The sequence below is a fragment of the Hemicordylus capensis genome, chromosome 2 (assembly GCF_027244095.1).
Source record: "Hemicordylus capensis ecotype Gifberg chromosome 2, rHemCap1.1.pri, whole genome shotgun sequence".
In the NCBI taxonomy this organism is placed as follows: Eukaryota; Metazoa; Chordata; class Lepidosauria; order Squamata; family Cordylidae; genus Hemicordylus; species Hemicordylus capensis.
Window position 1 is genome coordinate 261,922,185 of NC_069658.1, and position 18,951 is coordinate 261,941,135.

An 18,951-nucleotide genomic window follows, 5' to 3' on the forward strand; every position below is an offset into this window, starting at 1 on the left:
TGCCCTTGGAATACTAGATTTCTACAGATCTTGAGGCATACATTTAAAATGCTATATATAATACTGCCTGTGTAAATATGTGCTTTCAGAATAAAAATTTAAAAATAAGAATGTGAGTGTTTTAATTTTAAAAAGACCCTGTGGCTAAGATTCCCTACAGCATGGGAGGGTTGTGAGTAGCTGACCCTTACCCATCAGAGAATTTTTTAAAAAGAAATTGCTAAAACTAGCAAACAGATTCAAACACTAATCTCTGCCCAACACATGACCCTTAAGAAGTTGCTAAAACTAGCAAAGAGGTTCAAATAGAAAAATAGATTTTCATACATTGTAAAACCATATAAACTCTCCTTTAAACTACAAACAAGGGACCAATTTTAAATTAATACTTTCCAGATTGTTTTTTAAACTAAAAATGGGAGTGGGAGTGCTATTCATACCTTGGTGTTGCTCCTGCTGCAGTTTTCAGAATGAAAAAGAGGGCTTTCCTGCCTCACAGTCATTTTATCAGTTTGACTCATGGTCACTGATTGCCTCATGCATGCTGATTGGCTCCTGCATGCTGATGAGAGGTGGCATCAGTGGGTTGCCAGTTTGGCCTTTTTAAAGCCAAATTTTGGGTTACAGCCCATTTGACTCATGAGTAGACCCCTTAGATCTGGCAACTAGAAGTCAGCCAGTGCCTTATCTCTTCTTTGTTTCTGCTGCCTTATCATCTGATGAACTCTTCTGACTCATCTTGCCAGCGGCTCAGGTCCCTCAACCTCACCCTCCCTCCTTGTAAAATAAGACAGAAATAAGCTACACCCAACAAAAAAAAAATCAGACATTTATCTAGAGTCATCCCCGTTTTTATTTTTATGAAATGATACATAATAAAATAGCATTTAATAGAAAAAACAGATACAATCTGGTTTCTTCATAGAGAGCATGTTAAGGATGTGCTGACAAAAACAACACACCACAGGAATACAGCAGTGTTAAATACTACATTTATACTTTTGCAAAGGAATTTATACAGCAACCTCTGGAACAAGAAATTGTCTGTACTCTCTTTTTTCGATGACACAGTTTACAAAAGAGAGCATTCTGGAATCTTTCTGGTGCGGGATAGCTTCTAACCACCTTTGGGTCATCAGAATCCTTAACACTGATGATGAGATTTAGAGTCTGATCCACTGTTTCACTAACCAATTATAATGATTATGTGGAGCACTGCTTTCACACACATCCTTGAAGACAATATTCTAATACATCTGGAAATATTTCTTTCAGTCCAGGTGACACATTCATGTGAGTCTTGAACCATACACCCATAGCATGAATCATGCATGTACTTCTTCAGGCAGTATTGTAAAACTCCATATACCACCGCTCTCACGAGCCCCATCATAGCAGATTTCCTTTTCCTTGCTGGTATGTAATATGAATCATTCATTTGTAGTCCTAGGAAATTCTTCATAGTAACATGACTGGGTTGATGCGTTCTCACTGCAGGAGGGTTCTGTAGGAGGGGAAGGTATGCTGTTATTGCCTTTTCTTTCTTTCTTTTAAAAAAGAGATATTCCCACCCAAATTCTCCATACGCACCCTGATATGCATGTTCCTTGGCTCTGTATAGATCCACATTGTAGAGGCTGTGTGTCAAGACATCGGTCCTCACCCTCCAGGGGGAAAAAAAGAACACAGTTTTAAGCTGCACCCCTGAGGAACTCTCTCATACTCCCAGTCCTGTAACACCAACACTCCTTATTTACCTGAGCTCCAAAAGATTCTACAGCTGCAGCCTCCAAGATTCCCTGCCAGATTTCATAAACTTCTTGGGCTTCTTCTTCAGGACGCTTGGCAGGTGGACGTTTCTCATCATCAGAACATGTGCTAATATACCACTTTCTCGGGCTAGGCTTTACAATTGTTTCTTGGACAATAACTTCCAAGGATCTCTCTGGGGAACCCATGATCACACACACAGTGAGTCTGCAAAAAACAAAATGGCTCAGAGAGACGTGGACTATTCCTACAGAATCAGGATGGCCAGGCATGTTTGTAGAGAGATCACTTGATCCCGTTTCAGCCAATAAAGTTACACAAAATGGCCGCCCGCTCATTATCACGCCTGCGCACTCGGACCTTTCTGGGGTCTGAAACCTGTTCCCATTGGTCCAGGATGGCTAGGCGTGTTCATAGAGGGGTCACATGCCCACCTATGGGACATGTCTGGACATGTTCTGGGAGTAGGAGTGGAAGGTGGGGGCAAAACCGGGGTGAGGGCATACCCCTACTTCTGACCCTTTCCGGCTACGTGGGGGTCTCCTCTGACCATTTCCGCTGGCGTATTTCCACTGATGCATATCCAGTGATGCATTTCTGGTGACGTCAGCACATTTTGACAGCTGCACGCTCTGCCCCCTGTGAAGTCACTATGAAGTCATCCTCCAGCCACGTGCATTTGTTTGTAAACAAAAGCACATGGCTTTTGACAGCAGGTATGTCTCTCTACTACTGATGTTATCTGTGAAAAACTCTTTAAACACATCACAGTGGGTAACTGATGACTCCAAATTCTGGTTCAATGGAGTGGGGGCAGATACTAGTCCCCTCACAACCCTGAACAACTCCACTGGACGTGATCTCACAAAGGCAATATGGGGAGAAAAGAACCGCTTCTTTGCCGCACGTATTGCCTGAACATAGATCTTTAAATGTGCTCTATGTCACAATCTTGTGGATTCCAGCTGAGTCTTTCTCCACTTGCGCTCTAGTTGCCTGCCTTGCTGCTTCAGCCCCCTTAGATCTTCTGTATACCAAGGTGCCAGTTTTGAAGCGGGTCGGAGGGGATCCTTGGGAGAAATGGTGTCTATTGCCCAGGTGAGCAAGTTGTTCCAATTCTCAAGCAGGGCATCAACAGGATCATCGGCAAAGCTAACGCTGAATCCTTCCAAGGCTTCTTGGAATCCTACTGGATCCAAAAACCTCTTCAGGCAGACCACTGTAGGCCCCTTGCCCCTGTGGAGGTGGGAATTGGTTGTAAGTACAATGTAAGTAAGTCCAACCTTAACCAGGTGGTGGTCTGTCCATGACAATGGGGAAATCACAGGAGTCCACACCCATGGGACACCACCCTGATCAGAGAAAAAGACCAAATCAAGCGTGTGGCCTGCAATATGCATCGGTCCAGAGACTACTTGGGATAGGCGCAAGTGTCCTCTCTGACCCACTTCAAAACTGGCCCCTTGGTATATGGAAGAATTACGATGGCGGAAGTGGCGAGGTAGACGACTGGAGTGCAGGTGCAAAAAGATGGCTTGAATCTGACAGATTACAGCATAGAGCTCATTTGAAGACCTATGTTCAGGTGATACGTGTGGCAAAGAAGCAATTCTTTTCTACCTGTATTGTGTCCACAAGTTCACATCCCTCTCCTTCTCTTTCTAGCAACCTGAAGTCATAGGCAGCCTTCCTATAAAGCCCAAAGCTGAGCAGGTGACCCGAGAAACTGTTGAGTCACTCAGGAGCTGGTCCCAGTCCTGCCCACACTTCCCATAGATGTTAACCTGAGGCTGCAGCCCCACAGGGGAAGCAGAAGCAGGCAGGATTATGTTCAGCACACCTGCAGTAGTACACTTCCGGTCTGTCCTCTGCATTTGAAGTAGCCTTTACTCAGGTTCACATTTAAAATGAATGCATATACAGTCTTTCACACAAAACAATATATATGTATATGGACCCCCATGTGCATATTTAACATAATGTCTGACTAGGGCTGATGGTGAATCATTAGAGTGGGAAAGGAGGTATATCTATAGCTCACAGTGTGCCAACTCAGGGACACCCCAGGAAAGAGAGCACCCCTTCTCTCTGATGGCCTTACTGCCTAGGTGGCTGGAAACTGATGGGGCAAGGTTGAATTCTTGGCATCCCATTAAATTCCTAGGCAGTGGAGAGCAGGGCACAGCTGCAGTCATAGATCCAATGCTTGAAGCTAGGCTGCCAAAGCCAGTGGGAGCTGCTGTTTCTTACTGCTTGGAAGCAAGTATATCTGTGCTGTTTTAAAGCTGGGATTTAATTATTCTCAATGCTGATTACCCAGGTAAAAAAGTTTGATGGTCCTTCATTCAGTCCATCTATGGTGTCACCTGTCTTTGTTCTGGTGTGTGCGGAGCAAAATTGCATTTTCCAAGGCCTAGAAGCAACTGAAAAAAATATTATTCTCCAAGGATTCATTTTAAATTTCTGTAAATATTTGATTAAATAAAATCATCATTAAATAAGCAAAGAATTGTATTGGGAGGAAAGGTCCATCTTGTTCTTTTCCCTACTCCACCCCCCCCCCCGGTTTATTAAACAAATCAAAACTTGATAAAAAGAGCCACAGAAAGGTGCACCTTTGCCTCAGGTTACAGTAGTAAGTTATCATTTTATTATAGTTCTTACCAAGAATCCCTTTACCTAATGAAATTAATGGTCGCCACACAGGATGTTACTTTGTGAGGGTGGGGGATATTTTGTTCTACAAACCAGCTGCAAACTATTCTATTTCTCAGTGCCACACAGGGGAAGATGTTACCCCACGTAGCTGGAAAGCAGACAATCAGGGTTCTTGAGGAACTTATTTGGCACTCCAAAATGTACAGCAAATGTGATTTTAAGGACGGAGGCTGGCTTGTTAAAAATTGAATCTCAGGCTTGGCTCTTAATTATCTATTTTTGGTTGAAAATACATCTGCGACCAGTTGGTTTAATTCCTGAGTTTCGCTCAGCTAGTCCCCAGTCACTATGTTGTGTTACAGTAAGTAATAAACTCACCTCTCTAGGTCTAGATCCAGATCAATTGCTGGAACAGGGTCTAGCGAATGTGAAAAGAGTAGTGAGACAATGCCTTGTTGATATAGAGACCCAAGAGAACTGGGCTGTACTTCCAGAGTTTTATGGAGTAATAAGAATTAAGATAGACCTTTCCCCCGCAAAATATCTGTCAACTATCACTTTTTCTAAGTTTCGATGGATATTTACGAGAGTAAGGGCTAATTCCTTTCCATCTGCACTTTAGCTGGGAGGTTTCAGGGTGTGCCTTTAGAAGAATGATGTTGTAGTTGCACGTCAGGAGATACAGAAACTGTTGCCCATATTCTTCTTCACTGTAAATTCCATTTATACCCTAGGGAATGTCTTCTTGCTCCTTTAATATGTAAACTGGTAGATAATCCAATGGAAATCTTGTTAAACATCTACTCTCAGATAAAGATGCTTCAATTTCTATTTCTGTAGCTAAGTTTAGTTATATTGCTTTTAAGAGGTATAATGAGACATCATCCTAATTGTAAACACTCTCTCTCTCTCTCTCTCTCTGTATTTACTAGTTTTTATTCTGTTTGGTACAATGACCGTAAATAAAATTACCACTGCCCCCATCTTCCAGCATATTGCTGCACACTGTTACTGCAGTAATCCGTTTGTAGGCTTCTCCCATGATCTGTGTTTGGGGAAAGTGGAAGCAAAATTCAAGTTTCTTAATCTGTTCTCTATCCCTGAGAAATCACCCTTGTAACGATGCTGCCCCTGAAGAAAAGAAAGGAGCAGTTTTTTAGCTCATATTGTTTCTTTGGTTGTCTTTTTCTAAACCACATCACAAGGGCTGTCATCTCTGACACAAGCTCTGTGTGTGTGTGTGTGTGTGTGTGTGTGCACGCGCGCCCCTGCAAGCATGCACTGGCTTTTTAAAATTAAGATAATAATGGAGATATATTAAAATCTCCAGAATTGCTTTCAAGAGTCACCAGGAGCATTCCCAGAGGGGCCTTTTAGCATCTCTGTTGGAATGGAGCATATGTGTTCACACATTGGCCTGATTCATGCCGGAGTCTGTGCAAGATATTGGGGTGCACTTCACACATGATTTGGGTTTTTCATTGCGCACTGGAGCATGGCCTGATTTATTTCAGGGGTTAAAAAACCATTTTTTTGCATCGCGGGGGGCGGGGGGGCGGGGAGGGAATCCGAAAGCATTGCAAAATGAAACAGAATAGTGCAACAGTTTCAAACTGAGAGTTAAGGATTGTTCAATGCTTCATTGTAGGCTGGTGGCCATACATATTTTCTGTCCAATATAATGTGTTCTCCTTGAAATGCATGTATCTGGCCCTCCTCCTCCTGCATTTGGGCCAATGGAGTTGAGGGGGGTTACGGTGACGTGACAACCCTTCTTTTTTTGACAACCTTTCTTTCTTTCTTTTTACATTTCTCCACTGCCTTGTGCAAATCTGCCAGCAGGGAGAACATTGTTCCAAAATAAAAATCTCTTGCATTATTGCAGATTTGCGCGAGCAATACTTGGGGGTGGGGGTGTGGATTGGGGTGTGTGAGCAGATCCTTTGGAGTGACAAAACAAGAGAATTCCTTATTGCTGGGGGAGCAAAGGGGAATCCTATGGAAAGCCAGGAAGGGGGAAAGAGAGGAACTGAAGGGAGGTGGGGAGCTGGTACCGGGCTCTCTCCTCACCATACCATTCAGAGGCTGTGGAGACCTGTTGAGCACCACCGGCTTTTTTTTGTTTTTGCTGCTGTTCTTGTTTGGGGCCCAGATCCCACTGGCTGGCCCTTTCATCACCCTCCTCCAGCACGGGGTGTGATGGTGGGGCAGCCTGATGAGTCTGGGCACCACTGTGGGCTCCTCCAAGCAGGCTGCCCATGCCATTGTTGCCACTCCTCTGGCCCCTTCCTAGAAAGCGAGCAGAAAAGATCTATTTATATCAGGCCATTGAGATCTCCAGAATTCCTTTCAAGAGTCACCTGGGAGTTATTTGCACATGGTTTCTTGCTGCAGGGTAAATGATGAGCGAAGACACTTTGAAATACACTCGTGGCATTGAGGGAAGCAGCCCCTCCCCTCTGCTCTTGGATTTGCTTATGATGCAAGTTCACGTGTTTTCCTTCTAGCCAATGGTGTGTGTGGGGGGGGAAGGGATAGAGTACTGAAGAGCCACATCTGCATTTGTAATAAGAGTATCCTTCTTATCATGCTAATGATTCTATATCAGTGCCTCTCCCTATTTAGGCTGCCATTTTCAGAAAATGTAGCTTAAAAGCAGCATTTTAAAAACCTGGAAATACCTCGAGATAAGCTAGAATTCGCAAGATAAAGCCCAACTTGTGTGTGGAGCGGGTCCAAGGATCGCAAAGGGACCTTGGGGTAAGTTTGGCTGGTGTGTGAACATTCACACACTCTCTCCCGAAGGAGATTCGGGGTAGAAGCCCTGTCTGTAAAGCCTGCAGGAGCATTACCAGAGAGAGCTTTTAGCTTGCTTCTCTGCTGGAATGGAGCACATGTGTTCACACATTGGCCAGATTCACGCCGAAGTCTGTGCAAGATATTGGGGAGCACTTCATACATGATTCGGCTTTTTCATTGCTCACTGGAGTGGGGCCTGATTTATCCTTGGGGTAAAAAGAATTCCACTTTTTGCATCATTTGGGAGGCAGGAGGCAAATTTGCACTCACAGTAAAGCCTGTTGTCTGTAAAAAGCTCCTGGAGATTGGTGCTGATTCTCAGGTACTCCAGATCAGGCCTCTGTAGCTACACAATGTGGGAGTTCTAGTCAACAACATCTGGGAATCTCCTTTACAGGGAACGCTGCTCCAGATCAGTCCTGGAGGGCTGGCAACCATAATTACTAGCAGTTGTATTTGGGAAGAAGGGAAGGGTTCTCATTATTCAGCAAAAGGGGGCATTTCTGCAGGAGAGGCTCAAATCAATCTATAAGATGAATCAAAACTGTATGTAAGTTTCCTGTCACTGAGAAATAATATGAATATGTGCTACAAAAAGCACAAAATCATGAAAAGATAAACCTTCTATAAACAGCTCCCCGGTGCTCAAAGTTATTTTGCTGTATACATTCATTGTATCAATTTTATTGTTGCGAGCTGCCCAGAGTAGTGGTGTACTGGGTGGAGGGACAGGGTCTAAATATTTTATCATCATCATACACACCAACATGAGATTACTTTTTTAAATTTAAAGTCTGAAACATGGGGTGATGGCAAAAGAGATGGTTGAACCAGTGTTCAGTTTGCTAAGCAAATGACAGTCATTTCAAGTGGAAAGCAAAGAAAAGGCCCACCCACGACAAAAGAAACAACTCTTGAAATTTAATAATTTTTGTATTTTAATTAAACCTCCTTGAAATTAAGTTCTCTAAATATTACATTTGTCTTCATCCACAACTCTCAGTCTACAGTTTATCAGAACAAAAGTCCAGATCAGAACAACAGATATATTCATGAGTGATTGCAGACCATGGACGTATCTCTTTCATTCCACATTTCTGGAATTTTTTATTATAACAGTCCATCTCTTTAAAAATAAACCTTCCACCTGGAATTAGGAAGAGAAAGGTATGTGGTTATTTTAAATATTAACTAGGGGGAAAGCCACTGCTGTCAGGACAGCACAAGACTACCCCGCACCTGAGGTGTGGTGCCAAATATCCCCCTTCCTGCTCAGTGGTACACAATGCTTTGCCATAGCCCATCCCACCCAACAGTGTACAGCACATGGCTGTCCCATTCCCACCCAATGGCCTAAGTGCTGACTAGCCAAGACTGCCACCCTTCGCCTCATGCTCCCTCTGTTATTTGATGTATTTAATGAGAGAATACAGGAGGAAAAGTGGAGGAGGAGAGAGGAGAGGACTAGCACATCTCCTTGGACACACTCTAGTCCCCTACTCTCTTCTCCTCCGCACCCCCTTCTCCATTCTCTTACAGAAGGGGAAGGAGCAGCAGCAGAGGCAATGGGCAGAGGTAGCCAATGATGGCAGTAACAGCTCAAACGCAACACGTCCGTCACCTAAGGTGACCTCCTCAGCCATCCAGCTTCAGGATGGAATAGGCCCACCCTGATAATTGAGACAGAGGTACGGTATGTCCTCCATTTAACACATCCCCTTTCTGTCAGCAAGGAAAAGGCCATTTTGATCTTTGACTCTTCCACTCTGTTCTTTTGCTAGGTTTCTTTGGTTGTTCTGCTGGTTTTAATGATTCTTTGTTTTCATTGTTTACTGCTGTTTTAATTTGTAATCCTTTCTGGAAGTCTATAGATGGGGGAATGGGATATTCAATGATTGGAATAAACCCACCAGTGACAGGGCTGAAGGGCAGGATTTGACCTCAGCGTAATAATGATCCCAGCTAATGTACTTTACTTCCCCCCACCCCGAAATAAATGAGAAATGCTGTCTTTTATGTGAGAAAGCCAAGAAGTGAACACTGGAACACCTGTGGGGTGGGAGGAATTCAAAGCTGGTGCCCATCCCTGTGGTGGCCTCGCCCATTAAGGACCAAGCTTGCTCCTATAACATGCATTGCATAGTCCTCATCAGTTTCTTGGTTGCACATTATCTGATGGAATATTAGGAGCCAGTATGTGTTCTGTGTGATCATTTGCATTGTGCTGGGGTGAATTTGAACTTGGACTTTTTAAAGCTCTTTTAAATACCTACTAGCTGACCCGTGCGGCCGCCGCCGCCCTGCGGGGGCTGAGTGCAGCCAGCCGCCGCCTCGCCTCCGCGGCCGGGCCCGGCCAGTCCCGCCGCCTCGCCTCCGCAGCCCGGCCAGTCCCGCCGCCTCGCTTCCGCGGCCGGGCCCGGCCAGGCCAGGCCAGGCTACCTCTCTCTCTCCTCCCGCCCCCCATCTCCGGCGGGGCAGAGTGCGGCCGCCGCCGCCAGCGGGCCTGGCCGGCCCCAGAGTGCCGCCGCCGATGCTGCGGCCGGCCCCAGAGTGCCGCCATCAGGCCCGCTGCCTTGCCTCCGCGGCTGGGCCCAGCCCGGCCAGTCCCGCCGACTCGCTTCCGCGGCCGGGCCCGGCCCCGCTGCCTCGCTGGGCCCCGCCGCCTTGCCCCGCCTCCCTGGGCCCCGCCACCACGGCCTGGCCCGCCACCATCGCTCTGGGCCCGCTGCCTCGCCCCGCCTCATGGCCGGGGCCGCCGCCACCTTGCTGGGCCCACCGCCTCGCTGGGCTCTGCCGCCGCGGCCCTGGGCCTGCTGCCTTGCCTCCGCAGCCACCCAGCAAGGGAATTCTCCTGGGTGTGCTGCCAGCCAATCAGGAGCCCCCTGCAGCCCAGCCAATCAGCTGGGCTGCCGGGATGCATTTCTCCTGGGCACACCCAGGAGAATTATATATATAGATTAAATACCTATTCACTTAGAAAGTGAGGGATGATCTAAAGGGCCGATGGTCTGACACAGTATAAGGCAGTTCCCTATGTTCCTTTTGCACCCAGTTCTATGTTCAAGATACCTAGGTTTTTGCCAATATAGGGGCAACAGAACCTCTCTTCTTCTGCTCCCACAACTTCTAATGCGATTCGAGGGATAACCCTGTGTTCTGTCTGGAACAAAGGTACGTTGTAGCCAGAAGATGTCTTCCTATAAACTCTTATAGTGAAGCAATATATTGAGACATTGTAGGAAAATATGGCAGCTTACACTGGTGATCTTCACTTTTTGTGTTGGATGCAATTCCTGCCCCTTCAGAAGAACAATGCTTCATATAGAGCATTGTGGGAGGAAATGGCGGCCAACAGCCACCAAGAGGATCTTCACTCCCACAGCCATCAAAGTAGTTTAGAAAAACAAACAGTGAACCGTCACCAATGTGTAGGTTTCCCAAAGCTTAGAAAACAGTTCTGCCCACATCTCCTGCATTTTTCTATCTGAATTTCATCCCCTTCCTCCTAATTGAGATCTTTTCTGCTCAGCATTAGGTAGCCACTCTTAATCTGTTGGAGCAATAACATAGACCTCTGGCACCATAAAGGCTAACTGGATTGTCATGGCAAAAGCTTTATTTGGGCAGATGCAGCTTGTCATGGAGGGGTGAAAAAAGTTGCCCTTGCCCAAGTTCCTTCTTCCCTATAACCAGTAAAGATACAGGATCTGAGCCCTCTCTTGCATACATCTGGTCGTCCTAAGCATGGGCAAATATCATGGTACAAACCATGCTCATATTCCTCCCATGAGCCATTCCTTACCTCTAAAAAATTTTTTCACTACGCAGCCTATATTCTGACATGCGTTTCGAGGATTGTTACATGGATTCCCAGGAGTGCACCTGTTGCATATTACGGCATCTTCTGTAAAAGAGAGGCATTTTTATTCAAACTGCTTCCTGATAGTGATATATCATTTCATGATAGTGAAATGGTAACAAAACTTTCCTTGTTCAAGTGACAGCCAAATCCTGTAATCTATAATAAAAAGAGCATTGTTTTCAGCCCCCTGGACTTTCAGCCTTGGGCCCTGTCCTCCCCACAAATTCAGCAGGATTGCTTCCAGATGTCCTTTTAGCAGTATGTACTTTTGTACCATGAACGGAATGCAGAGTCATTGTAGGCTGTCTACACCAAGGAGTTCTTCTCCTAGCTCATTCTGATGTTTTCTATCGGTATCAGAGACAGAGCCTTGGGAATCATTGACATTTGAGGTCTCTCCTCTGTCGCTCCACTGTCACTGCTCCTCAACTGCATATGTGCATAATGGATTTTTTTCCAGGTTTAAATTTAAACTTTTTATTGCTATACACTTCTGGTTTAGCACAATCCCATTTGACCAAATTTCTGAAGCATTCCCCCTCTTCTACCGAGACTCCCATAGAACTATTAACAGAAGAAACTCATGGCTGATGTGACTTTGAGCAAGTCCTGGTTGACTTGACATGGTTGCTGATCCCTTAATAAATTATTTCCTGCCATCCAGCTAAATTGTTCTCCTTCCCTAATCATTCCCCTTTAATGATATGGCTAAACTCCTATGTATGCTTTTGAAGGAGTAAGTCTCATTGAATTTTGAGATCTTTTCCCCCCAACTATGCATGCTCATAATGTACAGTGCAGTTAAGACCACAATTTCCTCTATTTTTTAAAGTTGTTACTATTATTATTGTCATTACTTCTGCTTTCAAAGTGGTTCAAGAAGAAGAAGAAGAAGAAGAAGAAGAAATTGTTAACTCTTTGCTAAGGGCTCAATGTCAAAGCAAAAACACGAATGTCTGACGTTAGGGGTGTGCACGGAACCGCGGAGCTGCGGTCCGGCACTGGGGTGGGGGGTTCCATTAAGGGCGGGGGGGCTTTACTTACCCCTCCCGCGCTTTTCACACACTGCCGCCGTAATTATTGAAGAAATTGCTCCTCCGATGGCTGTTCCTATTTTAAAAAATGGCTGCCCCCTTGAAGCCCTGGCCCCCTGCTGCTGCCTTGAAGCCCCCTCCCACCCCCTTAAATCTTGCCCCGGGCCCTTAAATCATGCCCCGATAACATTAAGAGGCGGGCGGCGGGGAGATGTCCTCCCGCCCCCTTCCCTGCTAGGCTGCAAAAGACTTTAGGAAGGCTTCTGCGCGTGCGCGCGCAGAAGCCTTCCTAAAGTCTTTTGCAGCCTAGCAGGGAAGGGGGCGGGAGGACATCTCCCCGCCGCCCGCCTCTTAATGTTATCGGGGCATGATTTAAGGGCCCGGGGCAAGATTTAAGGGGGTGGGAGGGGGCTTCAAGGCAGCAGCAGGGGGCCAGGGCTTCAAGGGGGCAGCCATTTTTTAAAATAGGAACAGCCATCGGAGGAGCAATTTCTTCAATAATTACGGCGGCAGTGTGTGGAAAGCGCGGGAGGGGTAAGTAAAGCCCCCCCCGCCCTTAATGGAAGCCCCCAAACTCCCCACCCGAACCAAAACCACCCAGTGACCGGACCGGTCTGGAGGCCTTTAGAATGGCCTCCGAACCGGTCTGTGCACATTCCTATCTGACGTCATCATCAGGCACAGGAGAAATGCTTTGTTGGGGTTACATAGGGCCAGTTGCTCTCCCCCTGCTAAAAATAAGAGAATTGGCACTTTGAAAGGTGCCTCTTGCTCTAGAGTCTAGATAGCAGGGCCAACCTCCCTGTTAACAGGGGCAAAGGGGCACCTCTTAATGTGGCAGCTCTTCTATTGAGCAGGGAGAACAACTGTCCCTATTCAGCCCAGAAGAGCACCCCTCCAGGGGCTGTGGCCTCCCTTGTGTTTCTCTTTAGACTGTGAGCCTTTTGTTTGTTTGTTTGTTTATTTTTTCATCAAATTTATATCCCCCCCAAACTTACGTCTCTGGGCAGCTAACAACAATTAACACATATAAATGTTAAAACAGTTTAACATATAACACATTAAAAAGTTGCAACAATACAATAATCTAAAAACCATAAAATTAAACAAACAGTATTTTTTAAAAACCTGAGAAAGCTTGAGTAAAAAAAGGGGGTTTCAAATGTTTTTTTAAAATTGCCAGAGATGGGGAGGATCATAACTCAGCAGGGAGCGCACTCTACAATCTCGGGGCAGCAACTGAGAAGTAGGGGTGTACATTTTGGAATTTTCTTGTTTTGATTTGTATCCAAATCGAAACACCCCTGTTTTGTTTTGTACCCAAATTTTCTGACTCTGAATCAGCTCTGTTTTGTTTTGTAGACAAATTTTCTGAATCTGAATCCGAATCAAAGGGCTCCCAAGGCAAAAAGAGTGGGTGGTGGTGGTAGTGGAAAGGTGGAAGCTAGCAGCCAAATTTCAAAGGAATTACGCAAAGGGCTGATTTTTTTGTGAATTTTTTAAGTTTACACATCTTTAAGAATTTTCCCATAGGGAATAATGGAGATTCCAGCAATAGTATCGCTTCAAATCAAGGGGAAAGGGATGACCCAGAGCGGAGTGTGGTGGGTGGTAGTGCCCAATGGGGGCAAGGAAACTTCCAGAATTATTTCAAAGAAATTGGGCAAAGGGCTGATCTTTTGTGATTTGATGAAGTTTACGTGTCTAAGATTTCTCCCATAGGGAATAATGGAGGTTTAGGTTTCAGCAGCCCCATAATTCCACTTGGGGGGCACTGGGGTTGCCCAGAGTGAGGGGTTGTGTAGTGCACATAGGGTGCCAACCACCTCCATACCCACAAGCCCGTGGGGTACTGGGTTTTGTTGTTTCTGAGGTGTTCATTGTAGATTCTCTGGTAGCATATGAGATTTTCAGTGAAAAACAAGAATCCACTCTCATATGCTACCAGAAAATCTACACTCAGAACACCACAGAATCAACGAAACTCAGCACCCCATGGGTTAGCAATCCTTCCCCTGGCAAATGTGGGGTCAGTAAAGAGTGGGAAGAAGCAAGAGAGCCAATGGGGAACAAGGAGGGAATTGTCAGCAGGTCAGCCTATGATTTAGGTCACTGATCAGAAGGCTGGAAGGGTGAGAAATTCAAAGAGATGTCAAACACAAAACAGAGACTGACTCAGAGATCACCACAAAATGGAGGTCCAAAACAACAAAACGTTTTGTAGCCGAAACAGGGACGTTTTGTGTTGTATACAAAACTTTTGGATCTGGAAAATGGGTGTTTTGTTTTGTCCACAAAACACCCGAAACAGGCTGTTTTGGGTACAAAATGTTTTGTATTCGAAACGTTTCGCACATCCCTACTGAGAAGGCCCATCTCTGTGTGACCACCAAACGAGTTGGCAGTAACTGGAGACGGACCTCCTCGGACAACCTCAATGGGCAGTGGGATTCATAGTGAAGAAGGTAGTCTCTTAAATACCCAGGACCTAAGCTGTTTAGGGCTTTATAAGTTATAACTAGCATTTTTTATTTTGCCCAGAAACCTATTGGCAGCCAGTGTAACTCCATCAGCAAAGGAGTAATGTGGTCTCTCCGAGATGATCCAGAGACCAACCTGGCTGCCTCATTCTGAACCAACTGAAGTTTCCGGACTATGCACAAAGGCAGCCCCATGTAGAGCATATTACAGAAGTCAAGTCTGAAGGTTACCAACAAATGTACCACTGTTTTGAGGTCATTGATCTCGAGAAACAGACGTAGCTGGCGTATCAGCTGGAGCTGATAGAAAGCACCCCTGGCCACCGCCTCAACCTGAGAAACCAAGGAGAGGTGTGGATCCAGGAGCACTCTCAGACTGCGGACCTGTTCCTTTTGGGGAAGTATGACCCCATCCAGAACAAGTAGATCAAAATCATCTTTGGAGTTCTGACCCCGCACAATAAGTACCTCAGTCTTATCTGGATTTAGCTTCAGTTTATTCTCCCTCATCCAGTCCATTACCGCTTCCAGGCAGGCATTTAGGGAGGATATGCCTGCTCCTGAAGAAGTTGACATGGAGAAGTAGATCTGGGTGTCATCAGCATACTGATAACACCCAGCTCCAAATCCCCTAGTAATCTCTCCCAGCGGTTTCATGTAGATGTTAAAAAGCATTGGAGAGAGTATGGAGCCTTGAGGAACACCATACTTAGGCTCAGATTTTGAAGAGCAACAATCTCCAACCGATACCATCTGGAACCTGTCCGAGAGGTAGGAGTGGAACCACCATAAAACAGTGTCCCCCACCCCCAACCCCCTCACACATTCCAGAAGGATACTATGGTCGATAGTATCGAAAACCGCCAAGAGGTCCAAAAGGACCAACAGAGTCACACTTGCTTTGTCAATTCCCAATTGGAGATCATCCATCAGGCCAACCTGAAAGGATTGGGAAGCTTTTTTCTATTCCTTTTGTTATGCAAATTGCTTTGAGAACTCTTTCTTTTGGTAAAAAGCAGTATACAAATATTCTAAACAGCTCTCCATCCCCGAATTCATGTGAAGTCCTGATGCCCAAATTGCTTTCAGTTTAGTCCAGGAAGCTCAGGACTTGAGTCACTTTTTTCATCACTTTAGTCTCTCTTAGGAACAACTGGGACTCCCAGAAGAGCAGCTTAGCTGTATTTATTCCATTGCAACAAAAACAACAAAGTCTTGTAGCATCTTAAAGGCTGACAAAAGCATTAGTCTTTTGCGATGCACATGCAACATTGTAGCACTATATCACAAACATAAAATCAGAAATGTGACTGGCACTCTGCTGTCAGCTCTGGTGTCACCACAGGAAGTGCAGACATGACATGTCCCCTTATTTAAGCAGGGTCTGCCCTTGTTGCATATGAATGAGAGACTAGAAGTGTGAGCACTGTAAGATACTCCCCATAGGGTATGGAGCCACTCTGGGAAGAGCAGAAGGCTCCAGGTTCCCTCCCTGGCAGCATCTCCAAGATAGGGCTGAGAGAAATTCCTGCCTGCAAACTAGGAGAAGCTGCTGCCAGTCTGTGAAGACAATACTGAGCTAGATAGGTCAATAGTCTGACTCAGGATATGGCAGCTTCCTATGTTCCTCTGAAGTATGGAAGCACACTTAGCAAATACGTAGTGACACTGGTGTAGGGTTTAAATTGGAAAATGCCCTGGAGATGTTGGTGTAGCGGGGAAAAGTCCTCTGGAACCTTGATTCAGCCACTTGCGTTCATTGTTCTATCACATGGAAAGAGAATGGGGCATCTTGCCAGAACCAAAGAGGATTCTTTGGATAGACAGAGTTCCCACAATTATACTTGTTGCCTGATTGAATGAAGTCAAAGGCAGCAAGGATGCATGCTCAAAATAAGCTTTTTATTTCTTGATCAAGAAAGGCACGACTACAGTCCAAGAGAATCTGGCTGCTACTGCACATTGAAGTTGGGCAGATGACCAGTTTATTGACGTTTCAAGCAGACAAACATATCAGTAATGCAAATAATACATGTCATTGGTAATTAAATATTCCAGAGGAGATATTTAGAGCCTGGGAAGATGGCCTTTCTGATAACCTTACTCCCTAATAGTAGCTGGTGCCAGAGATGCTGTTTTTGCTAATGGACTCTCCATAGCTAAGCAGGGTCTGCCCTGGTTGCATCTGAATGGGAGACTTGTGTGAGCACTGCAAGATATTTCCCACAGGGGATGAAGCTGCTCTGGGAAGAGCAAAAGGTTTCAAGTTCCCTCCCTGGCTTCTCCAAGATAGGGCTGACAGAGATTCCTGCCTGCAACTTTGGAGAAGCCGCGGCCAGTCTGTGAAGACAATACTGAGCTAGATAGACCAATGGTCTGACTCAGTATTTGGCAGTTTCCAATGTTTCCTATGTTCCTATGACTAGTTGCATACCTAGATTAACTATCTCCCGACAGGTTCTGGCATTTGTTATTCTAGCCTCATATCTCACATTATTGAGAGGGTCCCACATACCGGGTTTGAACACTTCTCCTGACTGAACAATTTTCTTTATTTCAAGTCCAGTGGCTCTATATTCTGTTAGAGACATGAACCAAATTAACTTTTATACACTTATTTGATACACTTTTATAAGCTTGGATTAAATAATTCCATATCACTTGGGGACTGAACTTGGTATCTTCTGCATCTTCTAAGTGGGTGCCCTACCACTGCTGAATCCCTCAAATCATCTCCTTAGATCTGGCAGTGAGGACTTACCTCCTGGTCTGAGGCAGAAGAAAACACAAACTGCAAGGAGCCAAGCCTGAGCCATCTGTGGACTCTGGAAGAATCTGTGCCTCACTGGGTTAGCCTTTTGGCACAGGGACTGACCTCTCATCAATGAGTCATTTGGCTTCTATTCCTTGTTCAGACTGACTGACAGTTCAGCAAAGAAGGACAGGCAAGCAGCCTTTAACAGCCCAATGAATTTCAAGGAAGAATTTATTCAGTCATACAAATCACCCCACCTGCAGCTGGGATCTTATTGGCTCCTCATATCACCTGCTCCTGCTGCACTTCAGAGATGCAATAACCTACAGGCGTCTTCAGGGGAAATGTTCAAGATCATCAAAGATCTAACAGTTCCTTCTGCTTGTTAATGCTCTTGGTAGTGCAGGAACGAAGGTCCCTGGGTCCTGCTGCTAAAGCCCCTGATTCATGACTGCTGCTCTATTATGATCCTGTCAGAAAATACTCCTTAATTCCAGGTATCAACACTTCCCTTAAGGAGGCAGAATCATTCTAAAGCATGAGGCTGAGAGACCTTGCAGTCAGTGCTGGCCTTCAAACATACCCAGTGACCCTTGAATTTCTAGAACTGGCAACTTCTCCTTAACTCAGCCTTTAAGATGTTATTGAAGACGTTCTCTTTCTCTCTTTTTTACATCTTAGATGCTCTTCTTGTCTGTACACTGCCCTGAGTCTGTTGATTGGGCAGTATATTCAATCTCTTAATAAATAAACAAACAAACTATCTTTGCTGTGTGGTTAAATATGTGAAGCTATCTAAATGGAGTCCAAATACTATATATTCATGTTTTAATGTAATATTAGTAATAAAACTATGTGATTGAAAACTATCCTTTTAAAAAAAAAATTGTGAGCCTTTGGGGGACAGGGATCCATCTTATTTATTTATTTCTCTATGTAAACCGCTTTGGAAGGTTTTGTTGAAAAGCAATATATAAATATATAAAGAATCAAGATCGATAAAATATATTCATACATCATAAGAAAGTTCATGAAAAATGATCAATAGAATCTCATAAGAATAGTGCCTGTATATCCAACTAAAAAGAATAAATCCAACTAGCTGACCTGGCACAGAGTATCTGTGCCCATAGTTCTCCCTATCTCCCCCCACCATTTCATGCTTCCCCCCTTCAGCCCCATTTCTTGCTCCCTTGGCGGCCAGGTGACCAGGCCACTGCTTTTCCTCTCTTAGCAGCCGGCCGGCCGGGCCGCCACTTCTCCTCTCTGGCTACATGGCCATTCTCCTAGCCAGGAGTTTCTAGCTGCCTGTCGCCATTGCTAATCGGAAGCAAACTCGCGAACCCTCGTGAAAGTTGCCATACATGGGATTAGCGACGGATATGTTTAGGAGAATGATATAGATAGAGGATTCATTCCCAGAATATCATGATGTCAAGAGCTGGGAGAAGAATAGACAGATATTCCCATGCATTTGCAATTCGACGTTCTGTTTAAAAGATAAAATATCAGGTCACCCTTGTAGATTTGCCTTACAATTTTGCCAAATACGTGTTGGCTGAACTAAGTCTTCTTCAGTGCCAATTATCAGAA

General features: G+C 45.1%; 1 protein-coding gene and 1 long non-coding RNA gene across 2 annotated transcripts in view; both read right to left on the reverse strand.

Annotated features, from left to right (window-relative positions):
• Positions 1-465, reverse strand: part of LOC128341780 (protein PIP-1-like) — a 58,330-nt gene extending 57,865 nt beyond the window's left edge. Inside the window, exon 1 of the mRNA XM_053288308.1 lies at positions 441-465. The gene's annotated coding sequence lies outside the window, so the exon portion shown is untranslated. The remainder of the gene's footprint in view (positions 1-440) is intronic.
• A 7,676-nt stretch (positions 466-8,141) lies between these two features.
• On the reverse strand, positions 8,142-17,537 carry LOC128341605 (uncharacterized). Its single transcript, XR_008314485.1, has 3 exons — positions 17,365-17,537; positions 11,030-11,131; positions 8,142-8,374 (listed from the first exon to the last, which is right to left on the reverse strand). It is a non-coding gene; the product is annotated as an uncharacterized LOC128341605 (long non-coding RNA).
• Between the last annotated feature and the right edge of the window lie 1,414 nt (positions 17,538-18,951).